The following is a 23,373-nucleotide window of genomic DNA, read 5'->3' as shown; positions in this document are numbered from 1 at the left end:
CAGAAGTGGAGCCGTCAGGACTCCAACTAGAAATCTGATATGGGATGCTTATATTACAGGTGGAGGCTTGGCTCACCGAGCTGTAACCCTAGACCTACTTGCCTTTACCAAGGTACCTGGATCTACATTAACTAGGCTCATGAGAGAATGATGCAGACACTATCATGTCAAGTCAAAAGTTTGCAATAGGAGCTGTTTTTTCTTTCGTGAATGAAAAGTCAGTCATTTACATCACTGCCTTCCCAGGACAAGAAAAGTCGCTTTGAACCTGAAAGATTGTGTAGGGAGAAAGATTCAGCGCAAAGGGGACATTGGGTCACCAGTAAAGCAATCCTATCTAGGCCATTAAAAAAGGCATGATAAATGCACAATCCCTGCCACTGAGTCCTACAGTATACCACTTCAGGGGACACTGATTCTTTAATCCTAGATCAAGCATCTGAGTCATTGGAAAATACCAGAGAACACAAATTCCCACCCTCTACTTTCCACTCCAAACAAGTCATCCAGTAGTGCTATGCAGTGGGAAAGCTTTGTGAAAACATCTTCTCGTCACATGCCCATGAAATCAGAACCAGACTGTTTCAAACAATCCTGATGGCTTGCCTGATTGTCATCCTTTGGCAAGTTGTACAGGTGTCCTCATCAGGTGTGTACAGTCTTCTTGTTGCCAGTTGGTATTTCCAAGTTCAGAGGCACCAGATTTCATCTTTATGCACTGTCAGAATCTCCTGATGCTAAGTGGTGAGAGTAGCTAGCAAGAATCATTTGGACTTAACATTTGTGGGTCAGTGTGTTCTAATAAAAGTTGCAGAAGTTAATAACAACAAATAATCAGGAGAAAGACTATTTTAATTTTTCAGAAGTCTTAAAAGCTTTGTTTCTTACAGCTCTGACTTCATGAAAAGTGCTCTTCACTGAAATGAGAACTCGTCCATTTCCCACCTTCACTCTAGCCAAGACAATTAGCCTTCCCAGGCCACAGTGTTCTTATCTGTTAGAAGATGGAGCTATTAAGCCAATCTGCCCTGAGGACCTTCCAGCCCAGTGCTGACACCCTTCAATGCACGTATCTATAGCACTCAGTGAGACAACTGCACTTGTAGGCAAGGACAACCTTGTTGGAACTGGATGACCCCACCTCATGGAAATACAGAAATATACTGTAGATATAATATACCAACAACCGTGTCAATCATTAAATCCCTAAACTAGTTCTGTGGTCACCTTCTAGAATAAACAAGTTACACTGAGCTTGGATGACAGCCACTTATTCAAAAAGCACTTACGGAATCTGTACTACTTACTTGAGTTTAGGGATACAGGAAAGATGTAAAGATGAAAGCCATGTCATCCTTACCTTGAGTCCTCAGCCTTGGCAGGGGACACAGGCACAGGCAGCATTCAGAAGATGATGCAGAATAAAAAACGAACTACAAAGGATGGAGTGATCCATTCTGCTCAGAGAGGAACAGGAGAACAAGGCTAGGTGGCAAGATAACATCTGAATTTGATCCTGAAGTACAAAGCAGAGGAAGACAATGGGGCTGGAGGACAGGACCTAGGTGGTCTAGGAATCAGGGAATAAGAAGGAAGCTGAGTTGGGAAACAGAAGAATTGCCACAAATTATGGCCCGAAAATGTAAGGGATGAACAGGTGAGCTTTGAGTAACACTCAAATGTGTTTGGGCTTCCTCTGTGAACAGGAGAGTTCCATGATCCAATTAGCATTTGGAGGAAACTAACATGTTGAGGGGAAAGATGTAGAGCAGGAAAAACCCAGAGGCCCATACAACCTGGAGGTCTCCTAGTAGGCCACATCACCAGTGATGGGGTATGGGAGAGGGACAGTGGTCAAGGCCTGGGCTAGGATGGCAGCAGAAGGAATGGGATAAGAGACACCCCAGAGGAAGAAAGTGTGGGAGGTGACAAGCAGGACAACACGAAAAAAAAAAAAAAAGACGTAGAAGTTTCCCATTAGAACTGATGAGGCTCGGCACGCAGTGGTCTCCTTCGGGTTTCTGGATACTGACAACAGGCATGAACCAGAAAAGTGATGATTAAGAAATATGAATGGACTTCAGCAGGCCTCCTAAGGTCTTCACAAAGGCCCAATAGATCAAACTCGTAAATGAAAGACTTTTTTTTTTTTAAGAAATGTTAGGCTTTATATGATAGTGATAAAATTAAAATGGATCATGGAAACTACAAGCTTTGGAGAAAACTGGCTTTGAAACTTTTATTATTTTCCAGCATTTTGTTCATTCGCATGTCTTTTTGGTTTGGATTTTTAAATTTTTGCATTTTTGTTTTTGCATGACATTGTTATTCATCTTAGCATGGAAAATTATGCAATAACAGCACAATAGAAATTGAGTTTGGTCTCTGGTTTAGAATCCTAACTGTTCCAGCCATTTTCCACCACATTGTCTGTGTTTCCTGGCAGAAGGCACAAACCTTCAGGCCTCTGATATCAACCATTTAGCAAATTTTCAAAACTGAGTTTGTCGCTAAGTAGAAACAGGACATGCACTATTCATAATATCCTTGTATTAAGAAATGAGAAGAAGCAACCAAAACTGGAGAATGAGGCTTATGCTATAATTCTTTCCCTTGCTCCCTAACACAGTAACTACAGAGCAATACATTGTAACTAATTAAAATATATTCCATCTTAATACTCAAGTGAACCTAAAAATAATATTGCTTGCATATCAAACTTATGAATTTATCATAATAAATGCTTGAGTGAGTTCTTGCTTCATGTGTCTTTGAATTGTTATTATTCTTCTCCTCCTTGACACACTGAAGTAGTAGGTATTGTTATTGTCACTGTTTAACAGGTGAGAAAACAGACACACAGAGCTTGCATGACTGTCCCATGTTCAAGCAGCTAGGAGGTGGAAGGACTTGGGCTTGAGTCAGCAAACTAATTCCACAGATTGCAATCATAACCTCTCTGCTATGGCTCTCACAATTAAAAACACGAAATCAGTACACAAAATCTATGCTCAAGATGGCCAAAGATTTTGTAATACATGCAATTAATGAACGATGAAGCATAAGAACTTTGACTAACATAAAAGTAAATACGCCTAGTTCTTCGGATAACAAATACACATACATGATAAGCATGTACATGTATGTTCATGACAGGTATAGAAAGAATATTCACCCAAAGTTTAATAGTGCTTATCTTTTGATGTGGAATTACTAGTATTTTTTTCTGAAATAAATTTTTTTCAGGTCCCAATCAGGACTTTGAAAAACTAGGAAGTCATCAGTTCTGTCCTTACAACAAGAAAAGTCAAATACACTAAAAGTTAAGCTCCAAACCTTCAACAAGGATTCTCAAAGAAAAGTCAAAGACAACAGGGGAAATTCACTAGAAGGAAATCAGAAGCAATGTTAGTGTCTCTCACCACGGGTTCAGTAAACAACCCACCTCCTAACTAGATAACATAAAACCTCACAGTGAAGGCTTAGCTACTTTTTACTCAATGCATCATGTCTAGATTTCAAAACTTACAATGCAAAATAAAAGGCATAACCTATGATTTCAAGAGACGAGGCAACTGTCAGAATCGACTCAGATATGAGAAAGATTTAAAAGTTGTCAGGCTGGGAAATTAAAACTAACTGATTAATATGAAAAGAGCACGAATTAAAAATACTGACAATATGAAAAACATCAAAAATATACCATCAATAAATTGGTTGCCGCTTTGGAAAGAATCAGCTTGACATGACATCAATGAAATCTGTGGGAGGACATTGTGACCCTAGAAGGTCAGCGAGCACAGGATTACAGCTGATTGGACAGTATTTGTATGATAGCAACCGAATGGATACCTTTTGTATAACTGATTGGACATCATTTGTAAGGGAACAGTTGAGTGGACAGCATGTGAATGGGAACACTTGGTGGAATATACCAAACAAAAGGAGTTCCAAACGAAAGTATAGAAACAGTGGATGGGTTTTGTTGATAAGCTCAATACTTCCTCTTTTATCCCATGACCCTCAGTGTGTAAAGTCTGATGCCACCAATAAACTTGGGCTTTTGACCATCAGTCAGCGTCCACCCGTGTTATTATCGGCTTCGTGCACCAAGTCCATCGCTGCGGAGAGCGGCAGAAATCCCCCACAGTAAAAAAGCAAATAGAAAAGTAAGACTGAAAAACTAAATATCCCAAGCACTGTGCAATAAACACAAAGGGTACAATACGCTTGCAATGAGAATACCAGATAAAGAAGAAAAGAAGAAAGGAACAGAGGAAATATTTAAAGCCACAGTGGCTGGTGAATTCCCAAAATTAATAACTGACATGAAACTACAAATCCAGGACTGTCAGATAGCAACAAACACAATCAACTCCCCAAAATTTATATTTATATCCATACCACCCAAATTATAGAACACACCAAAAACAAAAAGAAAATCACAGAAGAAACCAGAGAAAAAATGTTTTACCTGGGTATGAACAAGAACATAACTTATGTTTGATTTCTCTTTAGAAGTCAAACAAACAACAAGAGTATCATGGAATAGGATCCAAAAACAAACAACAAACGAACAAAAAAGCAGAAACTTTCCAACCTAGAATACTGTAGCCATTGAAATGATCCTTCAAAAGTGAAGAAGAAATAAACACGTTTTGAGACAAACAAAAGTTGAGAAAGTTTCTCACAAGTAGACATGCCTTGTAGGAAATATTTCAAGAATATTAAATATTAAATTAAGTGGCACAGCAAGTTAAGCCACTGCCTGCAATGCCAGCATCCCGTATGGGCACTAGTTTGAATCCTGGGTGTTCTTTTTCCAGTGCAACTTCTTGCTAATGCACCTGAAAACTCAGCAGAAGATGTCCCAAGACCTCGGGCCCTGTGCCCACTTGGGAGTTCTGGAAGAAGCTCCTGACTCCTGCCTTTCAAAGAAATAAGTAAATCTTAAAAAAAAAAAAAAAAGAAGAAGAAGAAGAAAAGAAAAGAAACCGTTACAGATTAGAAAAGGTCCTAAATCCGATGACTGGCTCCTTACAAGAACAAAGACGCAAACACAGCGGGCAGTCCTGTGAATGAAGGCAGGAGCTGCAGTGAGGCAGCCCCCAGGCCAAGGAATGGCAAGGACTGCCAGGAGCTGCAGAGGCGATGGGAGGTTTTTCCCAAGAGCCTCCAAAGAAAGCATAACCAGGGGGACACCTTGTTTTGGTCTTCTAATGGTTAGACTATTGAAAGAACAAACATACATCGTTTCAAGCCAAAAGACATTCAGTTGTTTGATGCAGTGACCAAGATGCTACCTGGGATACCTGCTTCCCCTATGCCCAGGTTCAAGTCCCAGCTCTGCTTCCTGATAATGCAGACCCAGAGAGGCACTGAGGGATGTCTCAAGTCCATGGAATCCCTGCCACTGACGGCGGAGATCTGGATGGAGTTCCTGTCTCCTGACTTCCCTCGGCCTGATGTGGGCATTTGGGCAGTGAACCAGGGAATAGAAGATCTTTATTTCTCTGCTTTTCGAATGAAGTGATCCTGCGTTTCCTTGTAAAAATACTAGTACTTTTTGACTTTATGAAGCATGAGGGAGAGGTAGCTTGGGCTTCGTCTCTCCTACTGGGTATGTGTGTATAGGTGAGGAAGCCAGAAGTGGCCTCCCAGCACCCTCGGAGCAAGAGATGGGCAGCCTTGGGTGCGCTGGGCTAGGAGTTCTGTCTGTAGCAAAGCAGATTCTATGAGAAAGTCAAAGACATCGTTCAGATTCTCATTTCTTCCCTATTGACAGCGTCACAGCTGGATGAGTGGTACAAGTCCAATAGAGTGAACATAGACTCCTCCCCCATACACACACACACACACACACACACACACACACACACACCACACACCCCTGGTTGTCCAGGAGAAGTTGGGATCCATTTGGACTTCTGAACTGTCCTTCTGGTACAAATAAAATAAATCCTAAAAAAAAAGGGGGGGGGGGAGAATTAAAAAGAAAAGTAGACACCAAGGAAGAGTGTACAATGAAGGTTGTGGTGCAGCCATCCCTGGCTTTCCCTATGGAAATTTGTTTTCTCTAACACATGTCAGGATTGCATGAAGTGAACAAAAAGCACAACTGCTCAAAACGAAACACCAGGCCCGGTGCTGTAGCCTATTGGCTAAAGCCCTTGCTTTGCATCTGCCAAGATGCCATATGTGGGGGCTGGTTTGTATTCTGGCTGCTCCACTTCCCATCCAGCTCCCTTGCTTGTGGCCTGGGAAAGCAGTCAAGGATGGCCCAAAGCTTTGGGACCCTGCACCCATGTGCAAGACCCGGAAGAAGCTCTAGGCTCCTAGCTTCCTATCAGCTCAGTTCTGGCTGTTGCAGCTACTTGGGGAGTGAACCAGAAGACAGAGGATCTTTCTGTCTCTCCTCTCTGTAACTCTGACTTTCCAATAAAAATAAAAAGAAAATCTTTAAAAAAAAAATAGAGAAAACAGTATTTCTCAGGTGTCCGGCTTGGAACTGTCAGCCATTGATCCAGGCTGCCCAGATCTGAGCACCCGTTTTCTGCTAACTGGTCGTGTATATTAGGATATGTTACTCAATCTCTCTGTGCCCCAGTTTTCTTGTCGGTAAGAGGAGAGTAGAATCATTGTTGATGTCTTTGTTGCGAAGTTCAAATGCAAGCAGAAAAGATCAGCACGTGCCAGGCAAGGGCTTTTACCACCAGGCTATCGCGCTGGGCCCCATCATAGTGTTTTTTTTTTTTTTTCTTTTCTTGCCTGTCTCACATTTTACAGAAAACTGGGTATTTGAGTGTTTTCTCTTCCTGACTCTTGTGTACTTATGAGTGAAAATGCACATTGATGTATAAACATTCAGAGAAACGATGGAAGCTCGTGAAGGCGACAAGCTACCCCTTGGCTCGGTTTGCGAGATGTCTGTTCTCTTCCCTGAATGAGACGTCTGAGCTGTTAGTGCTGTAAATCTCCAACTAACCCTTGACAGACAAAACTCAGAGAACAAGTTCGTGCTGCCCGGGTTACAGACTGGAAATCAGGTGACAGCAGGCCCCTTTGTCTCTCCTCCACTGCCAACCTTAAGCAAGCCTGTTGCTGTGCTTGGCTGAGCACTGCCAGCCTTGCTGACAGAAGTATTTTTAGAAAGCCGTGTCTTCAAACCCAGACAGAGGCAGCAGGGTGTGGAGGCAGGAGCTCTCAGAGCCCGGGTTCCAGTTCAGAATTACCAGTAGCATATGATAAATTAAAAAAAAAAAAATGGTGCAGATGCCACGACCTGCTCTGGACCAATGGTTTTCAGTCACCAGGATGCACGTGTTAACCCCCTGGGCAGCTGTTGACATCTGGGCTGGCTGCCAGATGACCCCAAACACCACACCAGTTACATCAGAGTCTCAGAAGAGCTGCATGGATTAATCAGGTCTCCAGGTGATTCCCAAATGTGAGGTCAGACCTGGGAACCACAAGTCTAGAAAGTGCTCATCAACTTCATTAACAGGAGGGGCTTTAAAAAGTTTGTGGAGGGCTGACACAGTGGCTCAGCCAGGTAATCTTCCACCTGCTAGCACTGGCATCCCTTCTGGGTGGTGTGGATTAGGAAAAGCAGTGAAGAATGGCCAAAGTCCTTAAGACCCCGCACCCACGTGGGACACCCAGGTTTGGACTGGCCCAGCTCCAGCCATCACAGCCATGTGGGAAATGAACCAGTCGGTGTAAGATCTCTGTGTGTGTCTCTCCTTCTCTCTGTATAGCTGACCTTTCAAAAGAGATACAAACAATTTTTTAAAGCTCATGGAAGCGCATATTATGAGAAAATATTCCACATTTTTTCTGCATCAAAATAAACTTATCCCTTAATTCCACTTTAATAAGAGCTTTTTGATATCTCTCTGTATGTGCTGACCGCTGCTGCGTAAAAGGAGCCACTAGGGCTTAGAAATCTCCATCAAAATCTTCAGGGCTGGGTCCTAGGCAAGTGAAATTTCCATGCGCTTATTAGGCAAGATGGAGAATCAGGGAGTAGGGGACCGGCAGATGTGTTTGCATCTTGGTTCCCCTGCCTATTGGCTGTTGGATTTGGGGTGTTATGTAACTATGACAAGCCTCAGCTGCTTTATTCTTCAGATGGTGGAAAGCAAAATCTTCCACTCTAGTGCTGTGATGAGTTTTAAATGAAAAAGAAAGAAATCAATAGACACCTCCGTGCAGTAGCTTGTACTTACTGGGCATTCAATAAACGTTGGTCTTTTTTTTTGGTTTTCCCCTCTCCCTCCCTTCCTCCCATTGTCCTTCAGAGGCTGGGCTGAGCACCTGTGAGGCACGGTTCAAGTGGGAGGCGCTGCCCCTGCTTTCCAGGAGTTATGGTGCAACAATTAGGGAGCAACCGCAGCGTACTCAAGCTATTCCTCAGTGTGTGGTATCTGCTCTTTTTCTTGCTGCAGGGGGTCTAGCGGGAAGAAGCACCCTGGCCGAGAGGATTCGTAAAGAGGGGGCATTTCAGAGGAGTGGTGCAAGGTGAGGAGGTTCTACCAGGGCGGGTTAAGCTTCAGGAAACAGCACAGCAAAAACAACGATGTGAAAGTAGGTCGCGTTTAAAGACAATACGTACTTTGCAAGCATTTTTTTTTTGACACGTGTCTCTGCCTGCTATTGGTCAAGAATTGACTTTCTGTGTTTAAGAACACGTATGAAGTGTGTACTGATGATGACACAAGCAGTTGTTTTCTATACAAATGTCTCACTGTTATTTAAGAAAACGCTTCCTTCATCTAAGGTTTTCTGTGTGTTTTTTTTTTTTAACTTGCATCCTGGAGGGGGATGGGGGGACCAGCTTGCCGCCTTAGAAAACCCCCCACATGCCTCAAAAACCACAATGCAAGTTCTGAACACGCAGAACAAAGCGTAGACTCCAGGTGACAACCCCCTCCTCCGAAGAGCGTGTTGATTGAAGTTGTTCCTGAAGTGCTCGGGAGCCTTGTCTTGCATAGCCGGGCGGGAGCAGGGCACCTGCGGGTCAGACCCCAGCCTCCCGCTGCCGGTCTGGGCGGGGCGCTCTGCTGGGTGGGATCCGCCGTGGAGACGACTCGGAGCGACCTACTTTGATAATGGTGTGAACTCGGCCGGAGCACCGGGGAGGTGGGGTGCACGCAGGCCTGCTCCGAGGGGGTCCCTGCTTGGATGGCGGTGGCTCTCCCCTCCCGCTCCCCTGCCTGGGCTGTTGCAATTCATCCTTCTGCTCTGGGAGTGCAGGCTGTAGACTGGCTGTCCGGCTGTGACATCAGAGAGAGGGAGCCAATGGAAGCAGGAAAGTGCTTGTCTCTCTGCTGCCAACAGCACAAGTAGTAAATGAACGCTCCGCGCCCGACCCCCAGGGTGCGCTTTCTGGGGAGAGCCTGAAGGAGCGAGGGAACCCCAGATCCACCCACTTGGAGCCTCCAACCCAAGCCTGGCTTCTACCCAGTTCACTTTTCTCTGAGTGGAAACTGGATGGATGTCTACGGGGGACAGGAACGTGGGGAATTGCACGCCCCTCCCCACCGCTTTCAGCGACACCTCCAGATAGTCCCTCAAAAAGGGAAGCCACCTTTGAAACTAGGGACATCATCTGAGCTTGCAAATCGTCTTAAAAAAGAAAAATTGGTCCCAAGGCAGATTTATTCTGAATTTAGAACTGGTGAGTTACTGGCATTTACCATCTGCCACGCTTCTTCAAAGGCCAAACAGTGCGTAGGCGCACCATATCACAGGGCCGAAGAGACTTCCCCTCCAGATACCAGTAGGGTGGTCCTGGGCCTCCTTTGGAGCTCCTTAAGACAGAAACACCACATTAACTTTTGTATGGCTATCTAAAACAGTCACGACTTCTCTAACAACTCTAGAGTGTTGACCCGCTGCTGAGAGGTCTTCTCTTGCCGACTTGGATTTTTTTTTTTTTTTTGAGGTTGTATTTTATTTCCCCCATGACTTTCCAACTCAGGGTCCTCTCAGTTGGCAGCACTGCTGTGAAACTCACGGTCTGCAGTGTCCCCCTCACAGGCTGGTCTTTGTCAGACCTTGATGCACAGAGCACAGATCATAGAGAACTATAGACATGTCAGAGATCTGGAAAGATGTTCAATGTGAAATTGTCCCCCTGCGATGCTATACGTGGTTACAGACATGGATTCACAGTGGGAGCACATTGGTAGATGCTGGCAAATGAGGATTTTCAAATAGAGAAACGTGAGTCCAGTCTCACACTCATCCCAAAACGTGTATCTTATCTTCCCTGCAATACACAGTCATTGTTATTGGCAACTGGCCTTCTCCCACTGTTAGGTGGAAAAATTGTAAGGGAGAAATGAGGACAGAGAAGAGAATAATGGTAGAATGAGGGCATGAATGCAGCACACAGCAGTGGCTGGCTGTATACCCAACATGGGCTAGTCCGGATCCTCGTATTGTCTTTGGTAAACTATCGTCTCTTTTTTCAGTTGAATGCCTTGTGTCTTCTGGCTGACAGGTGTTAAGGACAGAAGCCACAATGCAGCAGGGTGAGCCACTGTCTGTGATGCCTGCATCCTATATCAGAATGTGCTAGAAGCTACTCTGCTTCCAATATACAGCTCCCTGATAATGCATCCTAGGAGGCAGAAAACGATGGCCCAAGTCCTTGGGTTCCTGCCAACCACAAGGGAGGCCCAGATAAAATTCCTGGCTTTGGTCTGTGCATGTCCTGGTTGTAGCGGCCATTTGCTTTTCTAACAGGTACAAATAGGTAAATGTTTTGTTTGTTTTTTAAGCAGATGTAAATGTTTGTTTTTTAAGCAGAAAGACAAAACTCTGTGGATAGCTTTGCCATGTAGTGTGGTGAAGGCTGATTTCATAGATTAGAAGTTCCTTATGTTTCCTAGTTTCAATGACTTCCGTGTTCATGTAATAGGCCAAGTAGAGTGGTGCAGGCTTAGTGAGGTTGTCTCTCGCTGGTAATTGATATTCAGTCACCAAACTCCAGGGTGCATGAGATGCAAGGCATGCATGCAATCACACGCTGTGTGTTGTGAGTACAGGTGTAACATGAAAGAGTAGGGAGAGAGGAGAAATCCTCTTGATAGATTTTATGAGAATCCCACCACTTCCCGCTCCTCTCCTTGGTGCTTGTACAAGGCTGCTGCTGAGCTCATCTACTCCAGCTTTCCAGAGACTGCCACAAGGATGGTGAGAGGAGAAAGGAAGTGGATGATAACGAGATGGATCACCCCAAGATCTTCTCTGCATCAGAAGGGTGAAGCTGTGAAGCCTGGAGGCAGATGCCTGTCACACCCTGCCTACCCATGCTCTCCTGAATCAAGAGACTTGCACCTGCTGCTGAATATTCTGCAGCTTTTGTTTTCCCTCTGTCCCAAAGAATCTCAGTTTGCCAAAGAAAGATGACAGAGCCCAGGACCAGATGTTCACAGAAGTCTTGCTGTATCCCCTCTGAGCTTCAAGGTAGTTTGACCTACATAGTGGCTCTACTTGTACACTGTTCTTCTCTTTCTTAGGTATCATCACATTTTTAAAAGTATCAGGGATTGATATTGTTGCATAGTGAGTAAACCCTATGGCCTGCGATGCTGGCATCCCATGTAAGTACTAGGTCAAGTCCCAGCTCCAGTTCTCTGCTGATGTGTCTGGGAAAGCAGCAGAGGATGGCCCATGCATTTGGGTCTCTGCTCCCACACTGGAGATCCAAAAGAAGTTTTTGCGTTTTAATTTCGAATAAGCTTAGCTCTGGCTATTATGGCCATTTGAGGAGAGAACCAGCAGATCTCTTTTCATCTCTCCATCTCTCACTCTCTCTGAGTAACTGAGTTGCATAGAGGGTGAGACAGAAAAGAGCTTCCACCTATTGACTCACTCACCAAATGATCACAATGGCCAGGACTGGGTCAAGTTCCAGAAACTATCCTGGAACTATCCGTCTGACTCTCCCACATGGATGTTTCCCCAGGCACGTTAGCCGGGAGCTGGATTGTAAGTGGAGCAGCAAGCGTCAGCATATGACGGCATCACAGGCAGTGGGCACATCACCTATCAACAACAGCTATTTGAAGAATGATACTGAGTTAGGTGTTGTTAGCAAAAGTGGGTAACATGAATCACATGGAAAGAAGACAGAATGTCACCAGAGATCACAGTGACAGGGCTGGACCAGAGCCAGGAAGGGACATCACACCGTGCTCAGATGCAGCCTTCCTTTCCGACAAAGCACCACCATCAAGCAGAAAACGATCCCACGTCTTGGCTGTACACTTCAAAGAGTGAGGAGAACACACCTCTATCCAGGGAAGAGGCTCTGCTTAAATGTTTCTTCTGGTCTTCCATATTGTGAGTAGGTGGGCAGAATTTCCCTAAAGGATGACAGCTAGCTCCCTGGATTGCGTATAAGGTAAAGGAAGGAGCCATGCCCTCAAGTAGATATATAGGAAAAGTGAGGCCTCATTCATGAATAATTTGAGCCCAAGTAATGAATTCTCAGTAGAGACTTCATATCTGTTGGTAACAGAGCAAGTTTAGCAGAGCATTGCTGTTCTTTAACTTCCTGATTGTTCGTGGAAAGAACTGATCCGTGGATGTGTTACAGCGGTCTGTAGTGCAGCATTGTAGGAAGGAATGTTCCTTTCATCTACGAATTAAAAAAAAAAAATAGGCTAAATCCTGATCAGCTATCAGAACTGCAGGAAAGTGATTTTGCTCCGTAGATTCTCTGCTGAGTTCTGCTGGCACCCTGCATTAATATGAAATTAACAACACTACACACACAGAACTTCATGTCTAAAAAAAGCTCACATTATGCCTTTAGCCTTTCATTCCAAAATAATAGAAGCCATGAGGTTCAAGTTTGTTCATACTTTTTTTTTTTTCTGGAACAGCTGTACAATTTTATATGGGGGATGAAAGTGGATTTCATGTGGATCTTTTCAATTGAAAATGCAGGGAAAGAGCCTGTCCCTTAAGCCTCACTTCCCCATCCCACCCCAATCACATATTTATCATTTTCTACTCGCAAGCCTTCTAGAATCTTTTTTTTTTTTGGAAAAGGAGAAGTATCCTTGATGCTCCCATTCATGGTCATTATCATTATTTGCTGTGTGTCAACAGTGTGACTCATCAGCACTAAAAGCCTCCAGAAGAATAGAGGAGGAAGACTGAGAAGCAAATTCCATTTAGTAAATTATCATTGCGCTTACTGAGCTGTAACACCAGAGGCCAGAAAGAGAATGCAATCCTGGAGACTATATAGGCCAAATACACCCATTACAATGGGCTAGCGTTCATGTTCTTATAACACTGGATAGCAACGTGGCACAATGAGCGGATGGTCATCCGGAAAGACTGTGGATGTTTCGTTGAGAAGAGGATAAAGGGTGAAAGTTCACACGAGGCGGGTGCCTACTGGGTTCTCCTAGTCATGAAGGCCTGTGGAAGACTGCTAGAATCCTGCTTACAGACCTTCTCAAAGCCAAGGGCTCTTCTACTGTGGTTTAGGCTAAGACTTGTGTGTGTGTCCCCAATGTCTGCAGGGGAGCTTGGTACTCAGCGTGGTGGCACTGGAAGGTGGTCCGCCCTTTAACAGATAGAGTTTGGCGGGAGGTGATTGGGTCATTGAAGGAAGGGCCCTTGAAAGGGATTGTGGTAGCTTTCACAGGATGCCTGAGGGCACGCAGTTACAAGAATGAGCCCCACCCCTGACACACCCATTGGCATCTTGTTTGGTGATGGGCGCTCTTGGCTGTCATGCAAACTCCCACTTGTGATGCCCCACTGCCTGCATCCGAGACCCAGCCAATGGGGCCACAAATAAAGGTAAAGCAAGCCTGCCACAGACACTTCGTCGTAATGACTGAGCCACTTCTCCACGCTGTCGCCACCTCCTCAGCAGTACCCTGCATCTTGCACCATTTCGACCCTCAAGGAAACCCTGCCTCTGAGCATAGCTTTCACTAATAACCACTTGCAAGATGCTGTCTGTGATGCAGTTATTACCAAAAGTGCTGGGAAAGATGGATGTCCAGCCTAGCTCTGCACACATCTTTTCATTCGACAGCGGCCATTGTGTTGTTACGTTTAACAGACACGCAAACATTAGACATTTTCATGGGGTACCACGTGATGTTTCCTTGTGCCTGTTGCAGTTTGTCAGGTCGTTCAGCTGTTGTACCTGGCTGTGCACCCCTTCTTCCATGTTAATGCTGATTTCGTCTCTGCTTAGTGGTGCAGATATTTCAAAAAAAAAAAATCCAAAATTCAGTTCCCTTCATGTGCTTAAGTCAGAAATACATTCCATTTTTTATTCTGCATTCTTCCATTAGCCTGAGAATTGCGTCCCACTTCTCTCAACTAAGTAACACATCGATGCATCATTTTCCTTTCTAAGACTAAGAAGAAGCTCCTGAGTTTGGATTGACTCAGCTCCAGCCATCACAGCCATTTGACAAGTGGATGCAAGATGTGTGTGTCCTTCTCTCTGTACATCTGACATTTAAAGAAAAATAACAGCTCTTTTTGTAAAAATTGATGGGGATGCATATTATGAAAAAAAATGTGCATGGATTCCTTTTTTTTTTTTTTTGTTCTGCACCAAAATAAACTTACCCCTTAATTTCACTTTAACAAGAACTGTTTGATATTCCTTTGAAAGTGGCTGCTGGAGTTTAGAAAGCTCAGTCAAAACCTCCAGGGGTGAGTCCTAGGCATGTGACATTTCTATGAGTTTTTTACGCAAAGTGGCATCCCTTATGCCAGTTCATGCCCCAGTTGTTCCACTTCCAATCCAGCTTTCTGCCTGTAGACTAGGAAAAGCAGTGGAAAATGGCTAAAGTCCTTGGGACCCTGCATCCACCCAGAAGAAGCTCCTGGCAATAGCCTAGTGGCTAAAGTCTTTGCCTTGCATGCACCAGGATGCCATATGGGTGCCAGTTTATATCCCAGCTGCTCCACTTCCCATCCAGCTCCCTGCTTGTGGCCTGGGAAAGCAGTCAAGGATGGCCCAAAGCCTTGGGTCCCTGTGTCCATGTGGGAGATCCAGAAGAGGCTCTTGGCTCTTGACTTCAATGATGTGGCCACTTGGCTAGTGAACCAGTAGATGGAAGATCCTTCTCTCTGTCTCTCCTTCTCTCTGTCATTCTGACTTTCCAATAAAAATTAAACAAATAGATAAAATCTTAAAACAAGAGATTAAAGATGTATTATATTTATTTGAAAGGCAGAATTATAAAGAGGAAAAGAAGAGACGGCAGTAGAGATTTCTCAAGCCCTGGTTCCTTACCCAAATGACTGCAATGGCCAGAGCTGGCCTGGTCTGAAGCCAGGACCTGGGCCTCCCACATAGGTGCAGGGTCCCAAGGACTTGGGACATTCTCTGCTGCTTTTCCAGACACATTAGCAAGAGGCTAGAGTCAGAAGTGGATCAGCCAGGAGGACTTGATCTGGTACCCATGTGGAAGGCCAGCACTGCAGGCAGTGGCTTTACCTGTTATGCCACAGCAATGACCCCAATGGTGTTGAACACCCTTTAGATCCTGGTAAAGTGACTTATGGTTATACTTTTGGTTTTTTACTTACTGTAACATCAATTTTGCAAGGCAGCACAATAAGATAAGGATATTACATAAGATTGTCAATTATAAGACCTTGAAGAAATCCTAAAAACTTTTTAAGGATCCGTTTCTTAATTTATAAATAAGAAAATTAGGTCAAGCATATGTGATTGAGATGGTTGGAGAACTCTTCCAGTTGGGTCTGCAAGCCACACAGGAGACTTGACCTAAGTTCCCAGCTCCCCGTTTGATTCTAGCATCCAGCCCCAACCAACTTTTGTGCCATTTGGGGAATGGACCAATGGCTAGCATCTCCCTCCCCCTCTGTCAAATAAAACTGTCTTAAAACCATTTTTTAAACAATAAAAATAACAGGCTCAACCTTCTGTGATAGACAGCTTCCACTAGCAGTACTCCTGTGGGACAGTGCCTCATTACTGCCCAGTGAATGCGGAAGTTCATGTACCCCACCCAGCTTCCCTGGTCCTTTTTGAAAATGTATTCATCTATTGAAAAAGCAGAATGGCAGAGAAGGAGAGAAGAGAGCGCGTTCAATTGCTGGTTCACTTCTCAAATGGATACAGTGCCAGGACTGGGCCAGGATGAAACCAGGAACCAAGAACTCATGTTGGTTCTCCCGTAGGGGGTGCTGACACCTGCTACTGCCTTCCCAAACAGCAGGAAGAGACAGGGAAGATTCTCCCCTGGAATCCTCAGAGGGTTCTGACGACTTTAGCTCTGACTTCTAACCTCTAGAACATAATTCCCATTGGGTAAATGATTACATTTATCATACTTTTGTTAAACCCATCTTCTGCTGCCTTACTGGGCGTATAAGCAGGACACTGAATTTGAAGCTGAGCAGTCAGGATTTGAACCCAGCAGTCAAAATGGGGTGTTACCATTGTAAGTGCTGCACCCCATGCAGCCTTCTTTGACAGCTGTTAGTCCCAGACCTCCTGAGACACCGCCCTGATGGGCAGAGGGAAGGAGGCCATGTTAGTCCCTGTTCCTAATGGCATAACAACGGGTGCCATGAAGAGGGGTGGCCCTCAACACGGATGCAAGCTCAGTCCCCCCAGGACCACCTCCTCTGACACTCCCCAGAGGCAGAGCTGAAAATCAAGCATGGATGTCTAGATGCCCCATTTGGCCTGGGCGGAGGGGTGTGTGTATGCGTGTGTGTGTGTGTGTGTGTGTGTGTGTGCATGCGCGTGTGTTTGCTGCCTGGATCTGGTAGTGTAGTTCTTGACTAAAATGTTTCTGTCTTGGGATACGATTTGGGTGAAGACTTCTTGGGTTCTCATCTGTGCCTGTTGGTGTCTCTGGGCTGCTAGCTGCTTCTACTCTGAGTATGATTGAGGAGATAGACAGGAAACCTCCGGCCCACCTGCACACCCACCCCATAACTGCATCCCCTTCAGCCTCAAGGGCCGCAGATGGCTTGCATTCTGCAGACCTTTCCGTCTACTTGTGTTTCTTAGAAGCACATCCTGGGTTTTGTGGTCAGACTTGGTAGGAGCCACAGGGGGGAGTGCACGTACTCCATCCCACAAGAAGTGGAAGGCTTGAGTCCCTCTGCCTTACTCCCCTGGACACCCCAATTCAAATGACTTTATTGTCACTCTGGTTCAGCCATTTGTCTCTGAACTTCACCCGAACTGCAGCAGCCTAAACAGCTCAGTTCAAACATCTGCCCATTCTTGACTTCATTGTTCTGCATCTCACTTTGTTTTATATTGTACGTAAAAGTCCAGATTAAATTTTGATACTCGGTATACTATTTAAATACTCAATAGATTATTTAAATACTCAACATAATATTTAAGTAGTCTGTTTTATATGGCGTATATATAAAACAGAACCAGAAGCAAAACAAAGGTTTTCTACCTTCAGAAGATGCCTAGTCTCCACTTTCCTTCTGTTCTAGACTGGGAACCTGTTCCACATGTGCTTCCGGTCCCATCTAAGTAAACCGGAAGGGTTGTTGCGTGAACACTCTTTTTGTCTTCCTGTTGTCCTTCCTTCTCATCCACTGCCAAAGGCCAAAATTGGGAATAACCTAATTCTCTGCTTCCTCCTGTGTTTATCTGAGTGCAAAGGGGAAATTTGGAGTACACTGGAGGGAGCTGGTGCAGCGGAGTCCTTGGTACATGACTTGAGCTTGCCTCCAGGCTCCTAGTCATTCTAAAGACGTTCATGACTGCAGTAGTACTTTCCCTCTCTCCCTCCCTTGTTCCTCCTTATATCCTCCCATATACCGTCCTCACATTACCCACCTATCTCACTCCAACCTGCTACTCCATGGAGCAGATAGAAGCTATCAGGTAGCAGAGGATGCTCTACATCCATAATCTTGTGTACTCTTGCACTCATTCTTGCTTCCCTCCTGTTTGGAAACTCGAGGTCCCTCTGTTCGATACCAGTTCCTGCATCTGAGCCGTCTCAGCCACATGTTCAGTGGGCTGACTCATCTGTTACTGCCTCTCTCCTAGCTCTTCCTAAAATCCATCCCTCCTGAAAATGAAGTCTCCCATCATTGAAAAAATCCTCTACCCCCCCCCATTCTCTCTCCACCTCTCCCCTCCTTGAGTCACAATCTGTCACTGATGTAAGTAAATCCACCTCCCAGCCTTATCTTAATTGATGTTTTTATAGTACTTGCACAATTGAACACTAAAATTCTTCTTAGAAATCCTCTCACTTTTTGGTCTTTTCTGCTTTCCCAGAACCTTCCTGGATACTTCTTGGTTTCTCTCAGATTTCTCCTTGCTCTACAAGAGTCCCCTGACTCATTTCTCTTTTCTCTTTAATATACTGAACCTGGGGTCCAGCGGGCTAAGCCCCTGTTGGCATCCCATATGAAGACCAGTTCTGGCTGCTCCAGTTCCAACCCAGATCCTTGCTAATGTGCCTGGGGAAGAATCAGAAGACGGACCAAGAGTTTGGGCCTCTGCACCCATGTGTGAGACACAAAAGCTCCAGGACTGTGGCTTTGACCTGGTCCATCTCTGGCCATTGTGAACCCTGGGAAGTAAACCAACAGATAGAACGTCATTCTCTCCCTCTCCTCTCTCTCTCTCTCTCTCTCTCTCCTCCTCCTCTCTCTCTGTAATCCTTTCACATTATGTACACACACACATTCTAAACCAGGACACTCATTTATGCTTTAACTTCCCATTCTTCTGCTTCCTTACATCTAATAAACGACCACCCCCTTCCACATCCATTGTGTCTTGGTCAGCTCAGACTGCCATTGTAGCACAGTGGATTAAGCTGCTGCCTACACTATGGGCATCCCATGTGAGTGCTGACTTAAGTCCCGGCTTCTCCACTTCCAGTTCCACTCCGTACTGCTGTGCCTGGGGAATTGACAGAGAGCAGCCCAATTTCCCATGTGCCTTTCCCCAATGTGGAAGATCCAGATGGAGTTCTAGGGTTTTGGCTTCTCCCTGGCTGAGCCAGGAACAACCCTAGTTGTTGCAGCCATTTGCAGACTGAACCAGCAGATAGAGGATCCATCAATTGATCTCACTCTTCTGCTTCTTCTGCTCCTCCTCCTTCCTTCTCTCTCTCCTTTCATCCCACTCTCCATTTTTTCTCAGTAACTCTTTCGAATAAATATAAATATTTTTAACCCAGTTTGCCATAATAAAACGCTGGACATTGGGTGAGTCAAACAAGAAAATTATCTTCCCATAGTTTTGGAGGCTGGAAGGCCAAGATCAAGGTGCCAGCAGGGTTTATTTCTGATGAGGGAGGTTCTCTTCATGGCGTGCAATTGATCACCTTTTTGCTGTGTCGCCCCGAGACGGGAGAGGAGAGGAAGACAGCTAGTTCCTTGGAGCCTCTTCCGATAGAGGTACAAATCTCACCGTGAGAGTCCCATCCTCATGACCTCATCAGGATCTCAGGATCACCATGCATGACATTCTGTGAGAGTCATCCTTAGATGCACTGAGCATCACACAGTGCACTTAAACGAGCTAAGTCAGCTGCAGTGCCACTTAGTGGTGTGCTCTTCTGGGTCCACCATTACATATACAGCCCACCTTAACAGATATATCTCTGTCCAGTGCATGGGCTGTCTCACCAAAGGCTCCTTTCCACACACATGGATTTGGAACTTCAACATATGAATGTGGGAGGTGGTCGGGGAGGAGAGAGTTCAGTTCATAGGCCATCGCTGTGAAATACTTCTTTCTGCTCTACCAAAATTGGCTTTTATTTTCTTACTTGGATTATTTCAATATCTTCCCATCCAGCCTCTTTGTCTCTATCCCTCTCAAAGCCATTTTCTGCTCTATAGCTAGACCCAAAAGCTGTAAAGCAGAACTCAGACCTAGCTACTCCCTTGCAACGGGTGTTTGAAATGGCTTCTGATATACTTTAATTCAGTTGAGCATTGTGTATTCCAGGCTGACTGTATGAAGTCTATAGACCTTAATAGAGCATCAAAATCACTTCTCCTTTGGGCTCCTGGCCTCTGGGTCGATCTCTCTTCCTCCCCTTGTACTCAGTGATATTCGCATAATACAGAGCTCAGGGTCTGCAAACACACCTGCTAAGTTTTCCTTATTTCTAGGACCCCATCTCCTCTGTCAAGCTCTACATTACTCCATAAGACTGACTCAAAGGTCACTCAAAGATGACTATTCTTCTTTTTTTTTTTTTAATATGTTTCTATTGGAAAGGCAGTTCTAAAGAGAGAAGAAAAGACAGAGACAAAGATCTTCCACCCACATCGATTCATTCTCCAAGTGGCTGCAACAGCAGGAACTGAACTGATCCAGAGCCAGGAGCCAGGAGCTTCTTCCAGGTCTCCCGTGCAGGTGCAGGGTCCCAAGGCTTTGGGTTGTCCATCACTGCTTTTCCAGGATGCAAGCAGGGAGCTGGATGGAAAGTGGAGCAGCTGGGAAACAAACTAGCACCCATATGAGATCCCGGAGTGTGGAATGCAAAGACTCAGCCACTGAGCTATCACACTGGGCCCAAAGGTGACTTTTTAAAAAGGTTCCTCAGTTTGTCCTGGTGTCTTCTGTGATGTCTCTGAGTCTACTTCGTCATAATTTTCACTTGTCTCTTGACCACAGCATCCTGAAGACAGAACTGTTCCCCTATCTCCTGGAACTGACACCGATCTGAGCATTGGAAACACTCCATGTCTGTTTCCTAGGTGAAGGCAAGTTGGCAAATTGGTGAGAAAACTAAGCCAGGCTGGCAGGAAGTCCAGAAGCCAGTCCTGATACCCCTAAGGAATCCAGCTACGGTGTCCAGGCCAACAACTAATACTGCTGAAAAAGGGAAACTTCATCAAATCATTTAACTTCTCTGGGTCTCTGCTTATGAATTTACTTTCTATGTTTCCTTCTAAACTACGATGACATGATTTCATGAGAAGAGAACATTGTGTAAAATGTATCAGCAATCGAAAAGTTGAGTTATTTCTTACCCTAACCCGAAAGATTTTGAGTATCATTCAGGTTTACAAAGAGCCCAGGTGACATACATTTTTTTCTTCATGGTTTATTTTCATTCATCTGGTATATTAACACCAATACATACTAAGCATACATTTTTAATTCCCTACATTTCATAAGTGCTTGTCAACAGCAAGGAGAAAGGATTGAAATCTCTGTAAAGGCAATCTGACAAACAAATTTCCAAAGTTCACAGAGAACCACAGTGGTTTCATAGAGGGAAAAATATATAGGAGGCACTAAGAACTGTAATAGTCAGTCGCCTTTAGACATCATTATATAACCATCCCGTTGAACAAGTATGACTCATAGGATGCAGTCAATCACAGAGCAACCCTTTAAATTCATTCTATGGCATTAACTCTTGCTCTGTTTTACCAATCTCTTCCAGACAATAAGATGTCCTTCATTAAAATGTCAGTGAGTGAATGGTCCAGATTCATGGACCATAGAGCATCACTTTGGCTTTGGGGAAAGGTTTCTCTCCTCCCCAGTTTGGCCTCCCACATTTGGGGACAGGGGATCAACCCTGGCCTCTCTCTCTTTCCCCACCTCATCCCTGGGGCTGTCTGCAGGTGATAGCATGCTTGCCTGTCTAAGATTGGAGTGCTGGGGAAGATGAGGCCAGCGGGGCAGGGTGGGTCTTCCTTGATGTCTAAAATAGGAGTTCTCTGGCCTTGACAGGTGGTCAGGGTTGCCTCTCTTGTTGTTGCCACGTGAGTTCTCTGGAGAGGCTGCAGGATCCGGCCTTTTCCTCAGCATGTTCCCCGAAGGCATGCATACATCCTGCCTGAGACTCTTGACTTTCTCTTGCCTTAGCCACCAGGAATCTGATACCCCCTACAGCCTCTCTCTGCTCATTTCTGCTCATCACCCTCAGATGGCCCATATCTTGTCCAAGGGAACCCCTCACTGGGCCCCCAGAAGCCTTACACAGGAAATGGGGGTTCCACACACAGACTACCCTGTACCAAGCACCCTTTTTTCTTTTCATTTATTCTCATCTTTTCATGCACTTTTAATAGCCATGGGGGGGTTTTATTAAAAGTAGTTTCTGACAGGCTCCTTGGCAAATTTTGCAAAACAAGGGTCTTGCACCTCATTTTAAACTATGATATCTAAGCCTTCATGCTCTAGCAGAAACTTTCATTCTCTTCTAGTTGTACCTGCCTAATGATGCTACAATGACCAATCACTAATGACAGCCTTGGCACATACCTGCTGTGTCATTGTGACAGGTAGAAGCTCTCTTTGATCTCTGAGGGCAAGCTGACATCGGGTCTCTGTGTCACCTACATTGCTTCCTCATTTTCATAAAGCAGAGACCTGCTAGTATCTTAGTTTCCCAAGTCTGCCTTAAAGGAATACTACATGCTTGGTGCCTAGGACAATGGAAATGTATTCTCTCCAATTTCCGGAAGCCAGAAGTCTGAACTCCAAGTGTTGGCAGGGCCCTCCCCTCCCCGGGAGTTCTGCTTAGGGACTCGGTTCCTGTCTTGGTCAGGTAGGAATTTGGTGGCTTTTTAAACACTGTAATAAGACAAACTGCATATGAAACAGAGGGTGGTTTATTTTGGCTCACCATCTGAAGATTCATCATCCAAGAAGGAGTGGACCCTATGAGTTAGGTCAGTGAGGTCAGAGGGCAGCAATGGCAGAGAGAAGATTGAATGATGAACCAGAAGGCAGAGGCACCAGCGAGGCCCAACCCAGCCTTTGTCACCTGCTATCTCTCTCAAACTGGCTTCTGAGGGCATGCCTCAGGCTCTGCTGCTATGCTAGACCCACCTCCTGAACATTCCAGCTGGACCACCAGGTTCCTACCCTCTCAGGACCACCCACCAGCAACTGAGACTTCATATCTGCTTGAGTGTGGGAACCAAATACAGCCCCAACCATAATAAGACTCAGTGTCAGAATACCATAGACTGAGTGACTGAAGCAGCGCTTCTGTCTCACAGGTCTGCATGTTGAAAGTCTAAGATCAGCCCTGGCACGGTAGCTTAGCGGCTAAAGTCCTCACACTGCACGCAACCAGGATCACACATGGGTGCCAGTTTGTGTCCTGACGACCACGCTTCCCTTCCAGCTCCCTGCTTGTGGCCTGGGAAAGCAGTGAAGGGCTGCACAAAGCCTTGGGACCCCACCCCGCATGGGAGATCCTGAAGAAGTTCCTGGCTCCTGGATTTGGATCAGCTCAGCTTCGGCTGTTGTGGCCAGTTGGGGAGTGAATCAGTGGATGAAAGATCTTCCTCTTTGCCTCTCCTCCTCTCTGTACATCCTACTTTCCAATAAAAATAAGTCAATCTTCAACAAACGTGTCTAAG

Source organism: Ochotona curzoniae, unplaced genomic scaffold (genome assembly GCF_017591425.1).
Source record: "Ochotona curzoniae isolate NIBS_2020 unplaced genomic scaffold, NIBS_Ocur_1.0 scaffold_461, whole genome shotgun sequence".
In the NCBI taxonomy this organism is placed as follows: Eukaryota; Metazoa; Chordata; class Mammalia; order Lagomorpha; family Ochotonidae; genus Ochotona; species Ochotona curzoniae.
Note: the sequence above shows the minus strand (reverse complement) of the source record.